The 22820-nt window shown below is 43.8% G+C and overlaps 1 protein-coding gene across 1 annotated transcript in view; it reads right to left on the reverse strand.

Moving 5' to 3' along the window:
- LOC308334550 (E3 ubiquitin-protein ligase TRIM35-like) overlaps positions 1-22820 on the reverse strand; it is a gene marked incomplete at both ends in the record, with an annotated part of 157667 nt that overhangs the window by 12178 nt on the left and 122669 nt on the right. The gene's annotated exons all lie outside the window — the stretch shown is intronic.

Below are 22820 nucleotides of genomic sequence, written 5' to 3' on the forward strand. Positions count from 1 at the left end.
TGAAAGCTTACATTCTGTACTTTAATAATCTGTAATAATCTGTAATCTGTAAAAATCGAGTTGAGGACCAAAGTGCTGGCCTGTGTCACATTAGCACAGTGGTTCTCAAAGCACCATATAGCACTGTGGTTCTCAAAGCACCATATAGCACAGTGTAACGGACCCACAGGTAATACTTTATTGTTTAGTATATATTCAGTGTTGTGAGGCATTGGAACAGGAAGTGTGCCAACAACTGATCACAGCTGATGTGAATCAGATGATTGGGACTCAGCTCAGCTGTGGCACTGTGGTTAAAAACAAGGAAATGCTGCCTCAGTACAGAGAAGACTTGGAACAGACAGCACACAAATGGTGTGGCTGAAGTTGGTTGGTTATGTGGATGGCTAAGGAAAGGGAGGCCAAAGGAACGGTCAAATGCCAACTAACCATGGAACGAACTGATGTCACACACAGAATATAGCACCTAGCTGGAAAGGGGGACAAGGTATTTTATTGATTTGCTTGCACTGTTATTGGTATTTGGTATTATTGTTAAAATGTATGCAGAAGGCTGTTTATGTATTGTGTAATGTACGTTAGTGTTGCATGGAAAATGTATTTTGTGCCTGAGATTGGAACTGTTTATGGATTATATTGTAGTGATTTATGACCATTGATACATTGTATTTTGTTTCTGTCCCAGTTCTACGTTGATCTATGAATAAAGCAACTTCAAAATCATCAGTTCAGACTTCATCCTTAAAAGGCCAGCTGGGTCCGCTACACACAGTGGTCCTCAAAGCACCATATAGCACAGTGGTTCTCAAAGCACCATATAGCACAGTGGTCCTCAAAGCACCATATAGCACAGTGGTCCTCAAAGCACCACATAGCACAGTGGTTCTCAAAGTATAGTGTCCGTGCAACAGCAGTGGTTTTACTTAAGTAAAAGTATAGCAATTCCGCAATGTAACAAATACAAGTAAAAGTCCGGATTTATCAAGCTCACAGTAATGTGACGCACTGTGAGCTCCTAGGCAGGCTATGGTATGGGTAATGCAGGCTACCGTATGTTTATTTTATGCGGACTGACCTCATGCTTCCTTCTGTGCACGAGGAGTCCAAGCTGCTTCTTTTCGCCTGACAGGGGGGGGAGTTTCCCCCAGTTGGACGTGGCGCGTGGAAGGAACACGTTATTTCCGACCACCCTCGCCTTCTTAATGTAATGGGTCAAGTAGCACTTCTGAACTGCCCACATGCCCGTCTCCAAGGCTTAGACATGAGGGTGGGTATAGTCTGAAATTATTACCATTAGTGAGGAGGACCAATTATGTAAGGGAGGTAGTCATTGTCGGGAGATAATTCACTGACAGGGAGTTTAAAGGTAGAGTAAGTGATTTCACTTAATTCAAATATCACTTATTTTTTTGTTTTGTTGTGATAATCCTCTCTACTATAGAGTGTGCTGACCATATAAGGAGTTCCTCCCTGTCCCCAGTTAACCCCTGGGGGTCAAAAAACCTTATAGGTTTCGTTTTTGTTCTCTATCCTGATTGGATGAAAGCTTGTGTCCCAAGGCAAAAACGAAACCTAAGGGTTTTTGACTGAAATCACTGACGCCCCCTTTAACCACCGAGGAGAAGCCGAAGTGGTTACACTCCCTGAAGGTGAATTATATCCCGAAAATGACCACCTATAGACAGACAGACAGACATTATCCCGCTTATTACATGGCTATATACCTATAACATAAATTGATACATTGACCCAAAACACACAACAAAAACAGTATTCCATAAGTTTGCGCTGTGCTGCGTCTGGCCAGCTGCAGGGCTGCGGCACTGTGAGGAAAACAAGGAAGTGAGTTGAAATTATTTATTGGGAATAAGCCCCTTGAGATGGATCGTTTTCAAGGGGATCCAGAGATCACAAAATACACATTTCTTTGTGAGTTGATCAAATAGAATCCATTTTCGGGTCTATTTCTCGCTCAAATGTTTTCAAAAACATTTTTGAGAGGAATGTTTAGCTGTAAATGACATTGTGTGTCACTAGTGTGTGTGTGTGTGTGTGTGTGTGTGTGTGTGTGTGTGTGTGTGTGTGTGTGTGTGTGTGTGTGTGTGTGTGTGTGTGTGTGTGTGTGTGTGTGTGTGTGTGTGTGTGTGTGTATTTACATGGAAACAGCAGTAACATCAAACGGGCCGCAGCTGGTGCTCAGAGGGTTTGATTAGGTCTGTTATACAGTGGAGCGGTCATTATGATGAGATAATAACTCACCGCTGAATTAAGCGATTGACCAATCACAATCAAGCATTCAACCAAGCCATGTAATAAAATTAAGATAACATGGTTGGAAATGGGTGAAGTGGTCCTTTTAATTTAAGGGTCCATTTGGTCCATTTTGCACGCGCAGTCACAGAGCTTAAACAAAAAACTGTGGATTTCACAGTGTCGTTTCAGAGACGTTCTCACACGCTGTTGCACTGTGACTGTATACTGTAATATCTCCGGTGATGGATGACGGTCGCAATGAAAGAAAACTAAAACTAAAAACTAAAAAAACAGAACATAAACAAAAAGCGTGCAGTTTTGGCATAAACAAGTGAAACAACCCACGCAGTGTTGTAACGTCTGTGTTGACACAGCATCACTGTGGGAGGTCTGGAGACAGACTATAGCTAATGTCAGATTAGGAACTGACAATGGGTCAAAGAGCATTGTCATACTTTAGCTATTGAAAAATAGCAGATCTACAAGCTCATAGCGAGTGCCGCGCTATGAGCTTGTAGGTCTGCTATTTTTTTTTAATATATTGAATATATATATATAATTACAGAGTGAATATTTTAACTCAATTCTTTGCTTCTGGGAACAACATATTTTCAGATGGGCGGCGGAGGCCAATTACATATGGGTTCCGTGACATGAAATATGGAGCACCACTGATACAGAAAAAAGGATGTAAAAGTTTTTCGTGTGGTAGCGCCCCCGGTGGTTTATTGTTTGTTTATTTGGGTTAGTTACTACCTTAAGCAGCTACTCTTCCTGGGGTCCACACACATACAATACATTACATAATATGATTTTTCTTTTTTTTTTTACAAGCTTCAGTATAAGAAAAACATTTAGAAATAAACCTTAAAATACAACCCAAATGTTAAATCAAGGGACATATAGCGGCCCCCGAATTTGGTATTGCAGCTCGAGCCAGTGCTGGTCCGTTGACTATCATCATTAGCGCACGTTTCATACGTGAACGCGTTGCAAATGATATAGTCAACGGTCAGCGCGTTCATTCACGATTTGGCCCCAATCCATCGCAGAATGCACGCGGAAGGAGGAGTGAAATCTTCCTCATGCGCTTTCGAGCAAACGTAATGCAAAGTGGATGGGAGGAGAAACCCGGTGCCGTCTCTATTAACCCATTCTGACCTGAGATCAGATTCATACGAGGTTTCCACTGGACACACACTGGTCTGATGAACCCATTCTGACCTGAGATCAGATTCTAAAAATGTCAGTCGTTCTTCGATTTTTCAAAAATAGCAGACCTACAAGCTCGTAGCGCGCCACTCGGTGGCGCGCTATGAGCTTGTAGATCTGCTATTTTTCAATAGCTAAAGGATGACATGATGCCAGCACCAAAATGGGTTCCCGTTCAGAATGGGTTAATACAGTATATACTCTATAAGGAGTATACATGGCACACTCAGGGCTGGGCACAGAGTGTATAACAATGGTATCATTGCATAAATAAACATCCTAATAACTCAACGACCATGAATACAAATTCAGTTTTAATTTCAGGCCTATACATGAGATACAATATAAAACAAACACTTTAAAACAGTGTGCAGTGTCAGTGTGTGTTGTTAACCATGATCAAAATGCAGATTAATTAATTTATTTTTAAATCTGATTTAGGCCTATACTTGTTGCCTCCTGTACAGTATGAGTTGCGATGCTTCGAAGACTAGTACATATGCAGCTCTTTCATCGCGTCTTATGTATTACTGTGTGTTGTATTGCATTAGTTGTTGAGACGGGGGAAGCTCTATATAAACGTCAGCCTGCGATACAGAACAGCCGGGTGACTAGATGAAATATTGCTGCATCTGACAAAAAGGCATGCAGGGGAAATGATGAAGTGTGGTTTATATTGTGCTCACCGCGGTGCGGATCCGGCTTCGTTCCGACGTCTATAACTAACCCGTCTACGACTAAACCGAGCATCCGGGGTGGGGAGGGAGATGTTTTGTGCACGTACGTATACTCCTATTCGAGCTATATAGATAGATGCCAATCATTTATTTCCCGCGTTATTTCACCCGGCGGTTTGTCCAATATTAATTGATAAACTGTGGCTATAACCGCGGCTATCTCTCGAAATATATATTTTATATAAATGTATATTAAGAAGTGAAAATGTGATTTTTTCCTCGCCTCGTGCAGGCCCAACAAAATTGGTCCGACCGTGACCCACGAATGGGTCCCAATAACCCACTGTTTGGGTTGGTATATAAATAAACAAAGTATAGGAATGTAATTGCATGTTGCGTGCCGTGGTGGTTATTTATTTTACAGGCGTGAAAAACTGTTTGAGAACCAGCACTAGCTGCTTCAGACAATTCCTTCTGTTTCAACTATTATGACTGGGTCCAATGGAGCGGTCCATATGTCTGTCACGGCACTGCCTGTCAGTTTGTTCTGCATGCGGGGTCATTAGTATGTCTGGTGTACCATGTCTGGAAAAGATTGTTTCCGTGGGCAATACATAAGGCGGAAGTCCTGCCCTATACTGTATGTGTCACGATATCTGTCTGTTGAATACCTTTTATTATGTAGTGATGTCCTATATATATAGTGTTTCCTGTTTTCCCTCGTTACTGTCACCTCACTAGTTTCCTCCACCTGTGTCCCGTTATAGTCTCCCAGCCAATCCCTGTGTTGATTGTTAGGTCTGTTCACCTGTGTATTGTTATCCTGTGTCTACTTAAACCCTCAGTTTCCTTGTGTTCCCCATGCCAGATCTTATTGTTTACAGTGTTCAGTCCTATAGTACACTATCTTCTCGTAGTGGTCTTTGTATTCTCCTCTCTTGTGTTCCTGTGTTTTGGAGAATAAATAAGCTACATTTGACGTGCTCTGCTCCTGCAATTGGGTCCTATACATCTCCTGAGTCGCACCGTGACAATATGTATATTATAGGTCAAATTATAGTTCAAAGATTGTTAATTTAGGAAGATATAGTAATATTAGTCCATCCCCGTTTAGTTGGAGCCACTAAGAGGCAACATGGTACACCCACTCCGGGGTGCATACTTAGTCTAGACTAGTCATTGGTTAGACATGGGTTAAGGTTATAGGTTTAGGTGTGCTGCCCCGTGGGAGGTTAGGTTTACTTTAGGGTGAGGGTTTGAGATAGGTTGTAGTTGTAGGACTAATGACTGGTCTAACCAATGACTATAGTCTAAACCAAAAAACTGTCTAAACTAAGTACTGCACCCCACGAATCCTACAAAATGGCCTCCTTCTGAGTGGGTGCCGGCGCCAGACCGTCCGCAGCGCCGGTGCGTCCACATTGGCCACATAGGCCTTTGCCTATAAGGCGTCGAAGTCCCGCCCCCTGTCATGACGAAGCCAGGCCCAGGAAATGATTCCCGCAGTGCATTTTTTTCCCATAGACATTTCAAAAAGTATTTATTTAAAGACACAGCGGACAAGGCCAACTCGAGTCGTGAGAACTCATGACAACAAACACAATATTTTGGACCAAACAAATAATTACAAAGAAGAAAAACAACAACAACCTGCCGTTTTTTTCTTCTTTGTAATTATTTGTTTGGTCCAAAATATTGTGTTTGTTGTCATGAGTTCTCACGACTCGAGTTGGCTTTGTCCGCGGCGTTTAGACGTCTTTAAATAAATACTTTTTGAAATGTCTATGAAGGAAAATGAACGGAGAATCATTTCCTGGGCCCTGGTATAGGGGTCGGGACCGCGACGCTCTATAGGGAAGCAGTTAGCATTAGAGGCGGCACAAACTCGCCAAACGCGACACAGTTATTCCCGCGCCAGTTCCCGCGTGTGCTCGCCACCACTCAGTTATTCCCGTGCCAGTTCCCGTGCACTCCCTCCCTCGCTGGACCATAATGGAAACAACAAGCTTTGGATTCTGTTTTTCCGTGTTTAATCCATTGTGGTGCTTTTTATCGCCGATACTGGAGTAATTGTTCTATTCTATTCTATTCGTGCAGTACTTAGTTCTGTTAACCCTTTAGAGAAAACATAAGCCATTTCAAATAATGAATTATTGCGTACAGTATATTGCTGTTCACAGATATTCACAAATGGTCTTGGTTTTAGCGTAACCTTTTCTCACGCAGAGCCGGTGTGATTGTTGGCCCCGGATATAAGTAGCAGAGGCCTAATGGCTTTCATATATTAGGCAACAGAATAATCTGATTAAAACCCAGAAAACGGCCAAATTCCTGACCTTCTCTGACCAGAGCCTGTGTTCCACTGCTCTCAGATAATACTGCTGTCTCTCTCTCTCTCTCTCTCTCTCTCTCTCTCTCTCTCTCTGTTGCAGGCAGGCAGACAGACAGACAGACAGACAGACAGACAGACAGACAGACAGACAGACAGACAGACAGACAGAGTACACGGCCATCTGGTCCCATCAAAGCACAGCTGGATGGCAGATACGTGTGCTGTGTCGACAGAGAGAGAGAGAGACATTTAACAATATCGTGAATTTAAAACAATTAATAAATCAAGACTGAAAAAGCTACAGCCGATCTAGCTCGGACAGCTTGTATTTTCACTAGTTAAGAGTCCCTGCATGGGGGGGAGACGTCACGTTTCATCTGTCAGTGTCTATAGCGGCCTGACGTCATGCGCCCACAAACGAGACACAGCTGTTGTTTTGGAGAGCGCGTGGGGGGGTTTCCCTCCGCCCCGCTTTGACACATGATGAAAGCGTCTCTCCCCCGTCCAAGTGTTTGTTAATTCACAGTCTTTTCTTTCTTATCGCCTCGTGATGTTATTATTATTATTATCATTGCTATAATAGTACATCCTCGGGTCTCTTCGCTGTAGGTCTGCAGAGAGAAGAGGAGGACAGTGAGATATACTGTCATTACTGTGTTATCTTACTGCAGGGTTCATGGGGAGCGGTACTATACGTCGCCGTGTTGTTTGCAGATAATGATACCCCCTGGGAAGTTGTGGTCCGATTGTGAACGGATGCAAAAGGGTCGATTCACTGACGGTTCGAGGCCCCATTTGACTCGGGGGGGGGGGGGGGGGGGGGGGGGGGTAAAAGGAGGGAGAGCGAGTGTATTTCAGTCCTAACCCTAACCCCCAGCGATGCAGACACCCTATATACCCCAAACCCTAAAGTCTGCTTTCCAGAGTCGAATGTAATCCGACGCAAGAAGCACAATACGCAACGGAGGGTGAGAGAAATGTCTTCCCCCTCAAACTCCATACATGGAGCTGACCTGTTCTGACATACCCAATTATGTTTGATCTTTCCCGCATCCGTCATTCCTCTTCGATGTCTCCCTTTTGACTGATACCTGTCGGCCAAAACTATAGAGTTCTCAACAGGCCCGGGAATTATTAACGCCCGGCATCCTGTTGTGAAGTGAAGAAGGGACAGCTCTGGGGTTCAATGTGGTGGCAGTCAAACAGTTACACAAGGCCCAATATCTGTCACCGGAACCAAGGACTTGTGTTTTCAATGAGTCTATAACGTGGTTAAAACGGAGGGGGGGAATGTCTGATCAAATGAATATCAAAATATTGAATCGAGCAACTGAAAAAAAAATATATATATATATATAAAAACTGTCTGGGGCGCACACATGAGCCTGAGGTATTTGTGCACCACCTGAGGCACACACATGAGCCTGAGGTATTTGTGCACCACCTGGGGCGCACACAGAGCCAGTAGTATACACGCTGAAATGACCCCAGATGTATTTTAACATGGAATACTGTAGGGATACTGTAAGGAATACTGCAAGCGGCGGTTAATTTCATAACTGTGTTTTTTTTGTAAGGGAAGACACAAAATGTCACATTGTGGGTCTGTAGCTGAAAAGCTTGGGATATAACAATGTTCCCCGTGGTGGTAATATAAGTACATTCACTTAAGTACTATACAAATGTTGAGGTAATTTCTACTTTACATGAGTATTTCCAATTTCCAATACTTTTACTTCTACTCCACTACATCTCAGAGGCCAACATGGTACTTTTACTCCACTACATTTTAAACTTATTATATCGTTACTATAGTTACTATATGCAAATACTGAGTAACGCACTTGGCGCCGTATAGTTATACGGTGATTGGTATTTTGTATAGTGTTTGTTATCGATGGAGTCGTGATGCTACTTACATTAGCAGTCGGCTGCTAGCCCACTTTGTCCACAGCAATGGAGCGCGCCATCTTGAATTTTGCTCGCATCCATTGTATCTTCTTTTCTTTTGATCGCCTTTATAACATAATCATCTAAACACTACAGCGTGCAGAGGAGAAGTCATAACAGAACCATCTAAATACTACAGCATGCAGAGGAGAAGTCATAACAGAACCATCTAAACACTACAGCGTGCAGAGGAGAAGTCATAACAGAACCATCTAAATACTACAGCGTGCAGAGGAGAAGTCATAACAGAACCATCTAAATACTACAGCGTGCAGAGGAGAAGTCATAACAGAACCATCTAAATACTACAGCATGCAGAGGAGAAGTCATAACAGAACCATCTAAATACTACAGCGTGCAGAGGAGAAGTCATAACAGAACCATCTAAATACTACAGCGTGCAGAGGAGAAGTCATAACAGAACCATCTAAATACTACAGCATGCAGAGGAGAAGTCATAACAGAACCATCTAAACACTACAGCGTGCAGAGGAGAAGTCATAACAGAACCATCTAAATACTACAGCATGCAGAGGAGAAGTCATAACAGAACCATCTAAACACTACAACATGCAGAGGAGAAGTCATAACAGAACCATCTAAATACTACAACATGCAGAGGAGAAGTCATAACAGAACCATCTAAACACTACAACATGCAGAGGAGAAGTCATAACAGAACCATCTAAATACTACAACATGCAGAGGAGAAGTCATAACAGAACCATCTAAACACTACAGCATGCAGAGGAGAAGTCATAACAGAACCATCTAAACACTACAACATGCAGAGGAGAAGTCATAACAGAACCATCTAAATACTACAACATGCAGAGGAGAAGTCATAACAGAACCATCTAAACACTACAACATGCAGAGGAGAAGTCATAACAGAACCACCTAAACACTACAGCATGCAGAGGAGAAGTCATAACAGAACCATCTAAATACTATACAGCATGCAGAGGAGAAGTCATAACAGAACCACCTAAACACTACAGCATGCAGAGGAGAAGTCATAACAGAACCATCTAAATACTACAGCATGCAGAGGAGAAGTCATAACAGAACCACCTAAACACTACAGCATGCAGAGGAGAAGTCATAACAGAACCACCTAAACACTACAGCATGCAGAGGAGAAGTCATAACAGAACCATCTAAATACTATACAGCATGCAGAGGAGAAGTCATAACAGAACCATCTAAACACTACAGCATGCAGAGGAGAAGTCATAACAGAACCATCTAAATACTACAGCATGCAGAGGAGAAGTCATAACAGAACCATCTAAATACTACAACATGCAGAGGAGAAGTCATAACAGAACCATCTAAACACTACAGCATGCAGAGGAGAAGTCATAACAGAACCATCTAAATACTACAGCATGCAGAGGAGAAGTCATAACAGAACCATCTAAATACTACAACATGCAGAGGAGAAGTCATAACAGAACCATCTAAACACTACAGCATGCAGAGGAGAAGTCATAACAGAACCATCTAAATACTACAGCATGCAGAGGAGAAGTCATAACAGAACCATCTAAATACTACAACATGCAGAGGAGAAGTCATAACAGAACCATCTAAACACTACAGCATGCAGAGGAGAAGTCATAACAGAACCATCTAAATACTACAACATGCAGAGGAGAAGTCATAACAGAACCATCTAAATACTACAACATGCAGTCATAACAGAACCATCTAAACACTACAGCATGCAGAGGAGAAGTCATAACAGAACCATCTAAATACTACAACATGCAGTCATAACAGAACCATCTAAACACTACAGCATGCAGAGGAGAAGTCATAACAGAACCATCTAAACACTACACCATGCAGAGGAGAAGTCATAACAGAACCATCTAAATACTACAGCATGCAGAGGAGAAGTCATAACAGAACCATCTAAATACTACAGCATGCAGAGGAGAAGTCATAACAGAACCATCTAAACACTACAACATGCAGAGGAGAAGTCATAACAGAACCATCTAAACACTACACCATGCAGAGGAGAAGTCATAACAGAACCATCTAAACACTACAGCATGCAGTCATAACATAACCCTCTAAACACTACAGCATGCAGAGGAGAAGTCATAACAAAGCCATATAAACACTACAGCATGCAGTCATAACATAACCCTCTAAACACTACAGCATGCAGTCATAACATAACCCTCTAAACACTACAGCATGCAGTCATAACAGAACCATCTAAACACTACAGCATGCAGAGGAGAAGTCATAACAGAACCATCTAAATACTACAACATGCAGAGGAGAAGTCATAACAGAACCATCTAAATACTATACAACATGCAGTCATAACAGAACCATCTAAACACTACAACATGCAGAGGAGAAGTCATAACAGAACCATCTAAACACTACAACATGCAGAGGAGAAGTCATAACAGAACCATCTAAACACTACAACATGCAGAGGAGAAGTCATAACAGAACCATCTAAACAGTACAGCATGCAGAGGAGAAGTCATAACAGAACCATCTAAACACACAACTGAAAAACACCTTATTTCAATGGTAAGGATTTTTGTCCAACCACGAAACGGCAGCCAATGAGTGAGTGCGAAGAGGGGCACGACCACGGGGCGGGACTGGACAAAGAGTGAATTCCTTGTCCCAGATGGCATTTCTGTTCAAAACAGCGTTTATTCCACGGCCCAGATAGCCGACGTTGTAATCGTCGCCGTACGGGGGACCGGATATGGATCCGACACCACACACAGTGTATAAGGAACTTGTAACTAAAGTTCTCAACGGGCCCAAAAATTAAGGCCCGGCCCTAACTGGGTCGGCCCGAAGCTCGGCCCCGACCCTAAAGATCACCATAATGTTAGGCCCGAAGCCCCGATAAAGCCAGAACAAATTAAAAAAGAACGCCACTTTAATGGCCAGCGCAGCGGCGTGCCGTGGTTATGTGTGTGTCTGTGTGAGTCACTGTGAGAGTGAGAACGGAGTTCAATGGACTTATTGGAAGTTATCGCCGAAATAAAGGATTTATGTAGCTCACGTTAGACTGTTAATGTTCCATTTCCATATCATTCTAATGGATTCCATTTCCAGTAGTGGTGGTGAGTTTAGCTCCCCGTTTCCTCTGAAGTGAAGCTATGTCCAAGACTCCAAGTATAAACCTGGTTTACAAACCATCCACGCACGCATTCATATGGATCGGTTGGTGACTATATGACGTTGATTAGGCCTCATGATTATAGGTTATTCATTGCAGCCAGCTGGGTTTAACGAGATAGCTCAGTGCAACTGCAACAATTACGGAAACCTGGCGCTTCAAGCTATCGTGTGATAATCCGATAGAACATTTAGCATAGTATGAACTGAAGCTCATTTGGTGCGCCGCAAACCAGAGGCCCAGCCAGCGGTACAAACAACCGCAACCACCCAGCACCGTTCACTTCTCTCTGCTCGTGCCTGCGTGCAGTCAGTTACGTGCTGCCGAATGCCAGCGCGCTGCACCAAGCCCCCCCGCCCTCCACTCCTCCGTCTTCCTCCTGTCACAATAAACGTACCGCAGACGAAAAACTGTCCAAGTCCAAATTTCATTCTGACCCCATCCACGAAAAGGCCTCGTTGTCCTTATAGATGGATAAATAGTGTGGACTTATAGACAGTTTTTCGTCTGTGGCGTTCAATGAAGTGAATCGCCATAGCGCAAGCCCTCTTCATGATAAATACATACTTGTAGGCTATAACATTCGTAGAAAAAAGGAGAGAAAGAGAAAGAAAAAAGAAAAAATCACACCTGTGTGAAGTGAGTGGTGCAACTCTGTGTGGGGGTTCCCGGTGGGGGGGGGAACGCACCCAGGGCGAGCCGCCCCGCGTTCGAAACTGTAGAGAAATGACAGAGTTACCGTGTGGCGGTCCCTCTACTGTACCCTCTACTGTACTGTCACTGTACTGTACCGGCACACCCGAAAGCATCATATATAAAGTTAATACGTGCATGTGTGTTTAGGTGGTGAAAAACAACCATGCCCGGCCCGACTAATTAGCATAATGTTTGGGCCCGGCCCGGCCCGAAAACGTCGGGTCGGAGCGGTACCGGTCGGACCGGATCGGGTTCGGGCAGAGTTTGAGAACTTCACTTGTAACTAAGTAATTTGTAACATCCGGTTGGCTCTTCAAAATAAGGGTAAAACGGGGAGAAATCCTGGCGTGAATTACAGCGGATAATCAATCGATCCTGGCGGCCAAACGCCCTATATACGCCATTTGAAAATCTGCATGCTCACAATGCTCACGCAGCTGTGAACTTGTTTTTTTGTTGTTTTTTTTGCTTATAATGCTGGCTCCTGAATCTGGACACTTGGGGTTGAAGTATGGATAAATAATTGGACTTTGTCGTGACTGTTCCTTCCTTGGGACGTGGCTTGCATAGTATCACCTCATTCCTCAACAGATGGAGACAGACTGACTCCACACAGAGAGGACCTTGACATGAAATATTGAGAACCACTGATATTAGAAACATGAGGTTTTTCAGGAAAAAAACATTTCAAAAAAGACATTTTTAAAAATGTCGACGTCTGGGTTAATTCAGCCTCGGGTCTATATAAAATGGGTTGGGAAACACAGCAGCGCCGTAAAGAAACATGCATCCTGTGGCCTGTGGACTAATTACCGTCCTTCAGCGGCAGAGGAGGAGGAGGAGGAGGAGGAGGAGGAAGAGGAGCAGGATTTATACCTCCCCAAACGTCGACAGCAAACAGTTTATCATCGAAAGAGAGAGAAACGGCGGACACATAAAAAGTTGATTCACGGTCACTTTCTTCCGTCTTCATTTCTTGAAGCGCAGTTAAAACTTTAATGACAGGCCGTCTCCGGCGGCGCAAAGACGTCGGAAACTGCAAACTGCGCTGCATGGCACGTAAAAAAAGAAAAAAGAATACACACACACACCACGAAAACAAACGCATGCACGGCCAGAAAATGTATAATGTAGTTCACAGTTGTGTTTTTGCTTCTTTTTTTTTTACGTGAACATATACTGTAAAATGCTGTGGTCAAAGTTGTTCATGTCGAGAAACCCCCAAATGATTAAATATATAGACATGAACCCATCTGAAAATAGACCCCCACCCCCCCCCCCCCCTCCCACTTAAGAAAGTGTTAAAATGATGTTTCTAAAACGGGTAGTCCCAATACTTCATTCTGATTGGCTGGTTACCGTCACGTGACCGGTGTAAATTTCACCGATAACCCACTCCTTCAATCACTTTGTATCATCTTGCAGCCTTGTAGCTGAACTGGGGAAGGAGAGCGCTTGATTGATTTACAAACACATGCCGTGCGGGCGTCTAAGCACCGCCCGGCTCATATGACTGTGAATGTGTGGCTCCAGGCAGCCCCGTAAAAACATCAAGCGCTATTCTCCCGTCACAGCCTACTTGCCGAGCACAACAAGGAAGTTATGTGGCTAGCTCTGGTAGCGCAATAGCTACTTTTGTGAATTCAATAGTTTTATTAGGTTAATATGGTACATATGTTTGTAACCGTTTTAGAAAAGCAATAAGCCACTCGAGGCCCCAGCTTCGAGGGGTAGAAGCCCCTCGGCTGCGCCTCGGGTCTGCCTACGCCCCCAGCCAGTGTAAAATACCCGGTAACCTGAGACCTCTCGTGGCTTATTGCTTAATTTTATGTGGCCTCGCTCACGGCTGTTGTTGTATATGATAATAGAGGGAGGGGTTAGGGGAGGCGATGATTCACTATAAAGTGGTGTATTTCGATTGGGGCCTTTTGACTCAAAGGGCTATTCCGCTTTCAGGAAGAAACAAAAATAATACATCATTTGAATATTATGACCACATAATATTGAGTAATATTAACACCATGCATATATAGACACATAGAAAAGTACACAACTTTGGCACGAAATGGGGAGAGAGATGGGGGGGGGGGGGGGGGGAGTGACATGCAGTAAAGGCCGTCGGGATCGGGAGTCGCTTTTATCACTTTATACCAGCCAAGGTGCCTGGACCGCTGAGCCGCGGCCCAGGTCTGGCACTGACTCTGTATATATCCTCAAGTGGTTTTCAACCCCTTTTTCATATCGACCATTTGATGAGATTTAGCCCCCTTTTGTTGTCGTTGAATCAGATTTTGTCCATCCATGCATTGCTGTATTGATGTATGGAAAATGGTGCATTTATATTATATATAGCGCCTTTTATCCAAGGCGCTTCACATAGATTGTGCGATACGTTCACCCATTCACACACACATTCATACACCGATGGCAGCGGAAACCAGGCAAGGCACCAACCAACCAGCACATCGGGAGCGATTAGGGGTTCAGTGCCTTGCTCAAGGACACTTCGACACTATAACCCCGGGCGAGCCCGGGTTCGAACTGGCGACCTTGCGGGTGCCACTCTACCCCTGAGCCACCGCCGCCCCGTATGGTGTACCTATAGGAGAGACAACTACGTTGATCAAAATAACAATAATTTTACATTCTGTGATTGTGTAGACTTCTTGTAAATTAAGTAAGGCAGACGTCTAAGAATCATTTCACTCTTGAGAGCATGTGCAATGCAACCGAATGGACAGTTTCATTTTACTCTCTCAAAAGTTATATTTTGGTTATACTGCATCATTTCGCTGGGGACCACCATGGAACCCCTTCAAGGACCACCGGTGGTCCCCGGACCACTGGTTGAACACCACTGCTCTGCACTCTTCAGTGTCAGCCCCATCAATCATCTCGCTGATACTGTAAGTGGCGACGAGCGATTCCAATCTTCCCCCGCAAATTACAGCCTGCGAGTGCACGCACACACAGCTTTTGTACTGTCATCTGCAATATCACACACACACACACACACACACACACACACACACACACACACACACACACACACACACACATAGCAATTAACTTATAGTTTACATGTATGCCTTTAGCCTTTTCGGAAAGGGTTATTTTGACATAATTGTCTCCACCAGGCCGAAGGCATGGGGAGAGAGTATGTTTTGCACAGCTAATCTCCGGCACCGTTAACCCGGTCGATGCCAAATTTTGCCTACACACCGCCTGGATGATGCCAACGATGAAACCCCAAAATTTCCAGAACGGCCTGTTATAGCGCCACCAGCTTTGTGCAAAACAAGTTTTTGGACTACACGTATAAGATTTTGTCAAAACATCACGCAAATTGGTACACAGTTTCTCTAGAGTCATTCAACGAAACGTGTCTTTCAGATTTCTCAGACTTCTCATCCTGATTGGCTAAGATTGGCTTCCAAAGTTCGCAGGAGTGCTCAGTTTCAAACAAAATGCTGCAGATCATGAACACATCGTGTGATTTCCGTGAAATTGTGCACGCACATTTCCACTATAGGCAGAGGAAGAAATGCCACATGAACATTTTCAACTCAAATGGCCGAAAAGTGTTTTTACCTCCAACTGCACGGATCTGTGGATAACTTTGTATGCCAACTCCCTAGAGGCCAAGGAAAAAACTTTGCCTGGAATTTTTCACATCTGCTCTTTATAGCGCCACCAGGAGGCCGACATATGTAAAACACATTTTCTAATATTACTCCTTCAGATTTTCACGAGTTTTCAAAAATAGCAGACCTATACAAGCTCGTATAGCGCGGCATTCGGTGTGCCGCGCTACGAGCTTGTGTAGATCTGCTATTTTTCAACAGCTAAAGTATATAACATATAACGCCATAACACATTACACCAAAAGGGGTTCCCGTAAAATAAACGTCCGTATACTTTTTTTTTCACCACTGTCAGACTCCATGTTGTCGTATGGCCTGTCGTGGACCCACTATAGTCGCTATAACTCAGCAGATGGGCGGCTAATTGATCCCAACTTTTGCCCACAAAGAGATTTGCGGGACGCTGCTTTCATGCACCGCACCCCTGAATTATGGAATGCTCTGCCTCATCAAAGGCTTTGAACAGCCGGCCCCTCTGTGGATAATTTGAAACAACAACATATAAAAACATATAGTTTTGAATGTATTAATAGTGCGTGACAGCAGCCATAAGCCTCTTTTAATGTGTATATTTTATTTTTTTGCTTTATTTCCCCTGCAGAGGGGATTTTGTTATATGGTGGCGGTTTAATGTGACTCTGTCATGTTTGAGGGCACAAACAGGTACAACACATTTATAAACATATGGCCTGCAAACATTCTAAGGCAAGATAATGAGAGACGAAACATTATTTAGGAAAATTCCCAACCTCTGGGTTGTTGGAAAAAAAAAGACGTGGAGCCATATTCCATTTTTGGCATCATAGTAGCACCTTCCAAAGCGACTTCATTGGACTGCCAGTCTGTAGTAAATCTGTAAGTCTGTCTGGCGGAGAGCTATAGCCTACCTTTAGTGACACACGGTCCATGCACGGAGTCAGCAGTGGTGGGAAAACTATACTCCCTTTTTGTACTTAAAAGTAAAAATATCAATACTGCAGTGGTTTGCTGTACATGGGGTGCCCGCTGGCCACACATGCCACAAATAGGCTTTGGCCATGCAGACAGCGCATCGTGTGTTCGAGTCCCGTTCATGACGACCTTTGCTACATGTCTCTCCCCTTCTCTCTCTCCCCCTTTCCTGCCAGTCTTCACTTGATACTTGATACTGTGTGTGTGTGTGTGTGTGTGTGTGTGTGTGTGTGTGTGTGTGTGTGTGTGTGTGTGTGTGTGTGTGTGTGTGTGCGTGCGTGCAAGTTTGTGTGACTGTGTGCGTGCGTGCGTGACCTGAGTCCCCTTCTCTTTCTCTGACTTTAATCTTATATATTTATTTATTTATTTATTTATTTTATTTTATTTATTTTATTTATTTTATTTATTTTATTTATTTTATTTATTTTATTTATTTTATTTATTTTATTTTATTTTATTTTATTTTATTTTATTTTATTTTATTTTATTTTATTTATTTTATTTATTTTATTTATTTTATTTATTTTATTTATTTTATTTATTTTATTTATTTTATTTATTTATTTCCTTTCTTTCTTTCTGTCTTTCTTTCTCTCTCTCTCTCTCTCTCTCTCTCTCTCTCTCTCTCTCTCCCTCTCTCCCTCTCTCTCTCTGACAGTATGCATTATTATACATTTGGTGGTGTTGACATGCCGTTGTACATCTGCTAATTTCATCTCGTCGTGTTCGACACAGGGGTAATCACGGAGCAGTGATCCATGGGAACCATCAGAGGTACATTAACAAGAAGCGCGCTGAACCGTGCGGTCGCAACTTCACTTTCCTACCGCGGAGCACATTCTCCGAGCGACCACCTGGGAACGTACCATTTTCACACATACCTCTGGAGCGCAGTGAAAATAAACCGAAAACAGTCTTTCGGGATATACCACTTTTCCAAAACACTCAACTAAATATGTTAATACCTTTCGCATGATGACTAGGAAAATGGCTCATATAGTTTACGCTGTAAAATCCTCACATTTTCTTTTTTGAGTGGTGCAACCACTCCTATTGACATAGCTATGTGTGTCCCTGGCTGGCTGTGTCCCTGGGTCTGAGCACGGACATGGTTTAACCACCAAGTGGCGCTGTTGCGCAGCCTAACACACCACTGGTGTGGTGTGACACCACCAAATGTCACTGTTGTGCAGCCTAACACACATGAGACACAGACACACCACACACACACACACACACACACACACACACACACACTGAGTTATAATAAGTGCTTGAGTGCAAGTCGTTGTTGCCTGGATTATTCTGCATACGGGTCCAAATACTGAGGTGTTCCTGACATAATGTGCGGATGTGCGCATAAATTTGACAGGAGTGAATTTGTGTCTCTTCATACAGTGTAAATCTATCATGGTTTTATATGACCGTACTGTTGGCAACATGACGTGTTTATATGAAAACCAAAGCCGCTTTAAATCACGGCTGACAAAATGCCTCGGATGGTCTTTATTCCAGGATGCGTATACACGGAACATATACGTCCTCATGTGCAACAACAGCTAGCCTAAAACAGTGGCACTCACACAGTGTTGATTTTGACAGCATAATGTTTTGATGTAGTTTTAGTCATATTAGTCTCTTCGATAGTTTTCATTTTGTTTTTCGGGCTCATTACGGCTGAGAAGTGCATCCAGCCGACTTCACAAGGCTGCTCTCAATATGCTCCTGATTACAGAGTCGTACGTGCACTGCTGAACGCAGCTTGAACTTCCGTCCTTCGGTAGCTGAATAGTACGCTCTGTGTGTGTTCGCTGTGTGTGCATGAGTGTGCGTGCGTGCGTGCGTGCGTGCGTGCGTGCGAGCGTGCGTGCGTGCGTGCGTGCGTGCGTGCGTGCATGCGTGCGTGTGATGTGGTCGTATAGGTCGCAGCCTGTGCCCTTTTGAGGGTAACTGAGTTTTTCTTTATGGCCTTGCCATAAAACTGAGCTCTGCAAACACACACACACACACACACACACACACACACACACACACACACACACACACACACACACACACACACAGAGAGAGAGAGGCTTGTCCTCATTTGCCCTCTCAGGAAGGGCAACACATTGTGGGATCTGTCTTTTCTTCTTCTGCCCCAAATGCATGCATGCAGAGTCACATGTTTATGAAACTAGTTGTTACTGCCTTCAAAGGCCCAACTTTTAACACAAGCGGGAAACTATAGACTTCAAAGTCTTATTTTTGAGGCGCTATAGCCCCTCCTATGCCCAGGCAGCGTTGATTTGATTGGCTGAGTATAGTATATGCCTGTTCAAAGTTTGCATTTTCAATTGATCGCTATATAGAACCACCCTTTGGCCAATGGTTGTGGGCTTCGCATCTTCACCGTTATAGGCATAGCCCTCTATATACCGCTTTGCTGCGTTTCGCCAAAAACGACAGCACGGTTAAGCCAGACCTGCAATATTTGGCGGAAGGAGAAGAAAAAAAAAGATACAAACACAAAAAGGGACCATAAAAGGCTTCGGACTTGGCCCCTTTAATACGCAAATATCTGTCCTGTCTCTGCTGCTTTCTCGTCGCTCTGGTTTGCGACTTGTCACTTTCCGTGCCACCTGACCCAGCGTTGTGGTCCTGGCACTTTTAATTAATTCACAGATGGCCCACAGGCACAGCAATCAAACGGACCGCGACAAGCCGCTTGTATATGCGGTGCGCCAATCTCCAACCAAACTCCACTTGTAAAAACCCCATTATTATTCAATTACGTCCCTCTAACGCGCCAACAGGGCCTTTTACGTACGCGCCTGCACTTGTGAAAGGCACAATAAACAAGGACTTCATAACTTTACGGCCTGCGTTACACACGTTTTATAGTCTCCCACCGGAGGCTAAATGTTCATTTGCTCCGGCTCTGAGTGGAACAGCTCAGCTCCTTAAAGATATATCTTGCGCCATCCCTTAACCCCCTAAACCTATTTGCCATATTTTTTACTATTTTAAAAGACATTTTAAAACAGTTCAAATAGCTGATCTATACAAGCTCACAACGTGTCGATGTAGATCGGCTATAGTTGAACTACTTTACAATAACAATAAGGCGAGGGCAGGCGTCCGCCTGTCCAAATCCATTTCTGGCCAAAATCCATACAATGAGCAAAAAAAGAGGACAAAAACAAGACATGAGAACTATTAGTGGCTGATTGACCCTCAATCACCCATTGGAATGTAAATGCGTGCCTTTCAGCCTTTGTATCCTACTCGTCTCGTCTGGCAAGTATATCTCAAACCTTTAGTGCTCTGATTGTGCGCGGGGAGACGACAATTAACACATCTTGCCTATACTGTCCAAAATGTCATTCTTATGCCTGCCCCAGAATGTCATTCCTGGAAACGCCACTTGCTTTTTAAATGTTTAAAAAATTGGCAAATAGGTTTTAAAAAAGGGCAAATATGGTTTAGGGATAAGCGTAAGGGGTGGCGCAAGAATTTGGAACCAAATAAATTGGCCGCAGCAGATCCCTAAAAAGTTGGTTCGGGACTGGAACAAAAAAAAATACTTTATATGATTGCCTTTTTGTATTGCCTTGGATTGACGCCAACAGATTAATTTCGTTGTATATACACTTGTGTTCAATGACAAAATCAAATCCATCCAATCCATCAGGTTGGAAGATGCAGATGTGAGAAAAAAAAAACAGCACGCAATCTTTTTTTTTAAATATATTTTTCAAGCTCTAGGTATACATTTCGGCCATTTGAAGATAGCAGATCTAACAAGCTCACAACTGGGTCACGAATCCGCGAAGCATTGTGAGCTTGTGGATCTGTTATTTCAAAAGATTTATATAGATTTGAAAACTTTAAATGGGACATTCTGCGTAATGATATACGTTCCACTTTTTGGTAGCCTATACTACCACACCTAAGTACATTTTGTGACACCAATACCTTTGCACTTTTAGTGTAGTAAATGTAGTGAATCTACTTTGCAGTATTGATACTTTTACTTAATGTTACAGCTTACTTAATTCAAACATTTGAAAACGTTTTCCTCCACATGGGAAAGGGCCCTCAGAGTCACAGTGTGTGCACCGAACTGTGTTAGCTCCTTATCCTCCAGCTAGCCGGAGATAAGTGCATTTTTGATTCCGCTGCAGAGGCAGAGCAGCCAATCGTTTTTTTTTTTTTTGGTCCGCTAGCTGCAGAGGCAGAGCAGCCAATCGTTTTTTTTGGTTTGGGTCCGCTAGCTGCAGAGGCAGAGCAGCCAATCGTTTTTTTTGGTTTGGGTCCGCTAGCTGCAGAGGCAGAGCAGCCAATCGTTTTTTTTTGGTTTGGGTCCGCTAGCTGCAGAGGCAGAGCAGCCAATCGTTTTTTTGTTTGTCGGCCCTTAATTTGCTGGCACGGCGCCGGCCGTACGCGGCTCGTTTAAATTGGGTCGAGCGAGAGCCGCTTTTGTGCAAGTCTGGATGCCGTCATGTAAATTAATTAGGAAAACAAAGTCCTGTTGCATAAATCGAGAGTAATAATTGGATTGGTGTGCGTATGTGTGCGTGCGTGCGTCCGAGTGAAGTCAAGGCAGTGGGTCAGGAAACTGGAGGCCAGGAAACCACTGTGCGTGCGTGCGTGCGTGCGTATAGGCCAGGAAACCACAGCGCAGTGCGAGGAGCTTCCAGTGTGCTGTGGTCATTACAACTGCTATATAAAACCAGTGGAACCACACGCGGGCACAGCCTGTAACGCGCGTAACGCCAGCGGTTGGTGGGGAAATGTTTCACTCAAGTATAAAGTAATCAATACGGCAATGTAGAAATACTCCCGTCTATACAAGCTCATAGAGCGTCTCACGCTTCAACACATGTGTGAGCTTGTAGATCGGCTATCATGTTGGTTGGCGCGACAAGACAACGTCATGCCGAACGAAATGTATATAATTTAATTTTGCGCTTGAATAGAGACCAAATCCAGCCGGGCGCCATGCACAGTCGCACAGAGTGCAGCTCGTCTTAATTTGAGATAGATAAATGTGTGTATGTGGACAAAGAAAGTTAATTTCAATCATGTCGGGGGCCTCGAGCCCCCCCCCCCCCCCCAATGACCCCCTCCCTCCCCTCCCCTTACTGCATATGTGATGAGAAAATGGACGAAATAACCGCAGCCATACTTTGATATAACCCTTAACTCTGCTGGATTGTGGATCAGTTCATTACCAGTTCAGACAGACGGACAGACAGACAGACAGACAGACAAGGTTATAGGTACTGTATAGCAGCAGGTATATACACTGTAATCCTCACAGTGGAGTGTATACATACTGTACAGTAACAAAGCCTCTCAGCTCTGTCACGCTCCGTTAACGTTAATCCGACGTGGACACGGTGCTGATGGGGGCTATGACCCGCGACTGCCCGCGACCCACCGGCCTGGCCTATATGGGTGACCATACCATGCTGCAGGAGCCATGTTGCATGCACCACCTCACACTATAAGTTCAAACTATAAAGCCTTGAATGTCTATGTAATGCATAGCCATTTGTATCCATACGTATTTATAGGGCGAGAACCCCTTGTGGTGTTTTAAGCACTATGTTAGCTGCATGTTATCTGAGTTACAGACCATACAGTCCATTTTGCTTCCTAACTATCTATCATTAGGCTGGGGAGTGGGGACTCGTGGGGAGGGGACCCCCTAGGAACTCAGCTCCAGGATCCCTGGGGGTCCCGGCCCGGACCCCACTTTGAAAACCACCGAGGTATATAGGTTATGATCCGTCTTCTTGATCACATGACCAAGAGCACATTGATGATCACGTATTTGAGCGATGTCTGGGACAACATCTGTATAGCATAATATTTATATCCAAAAAATGTGTTGAGCAAATATCGGCCTCCTGGTGGCGCTATAACAGGACAATGTATAGAAAGCGTGC

The sequence above is a fragment of the Protomyctophum bolini genome (assembly GCF_963924005.1).
Source record: "Protomyctophum bolini genome assembly, chromosome: 19".
NCBI lineage: Eukaryota > Metazoa > Chordata > Actinopteri > Myctophiformes > Myctophidae > Protomyctophum > Protomyctophum bolini.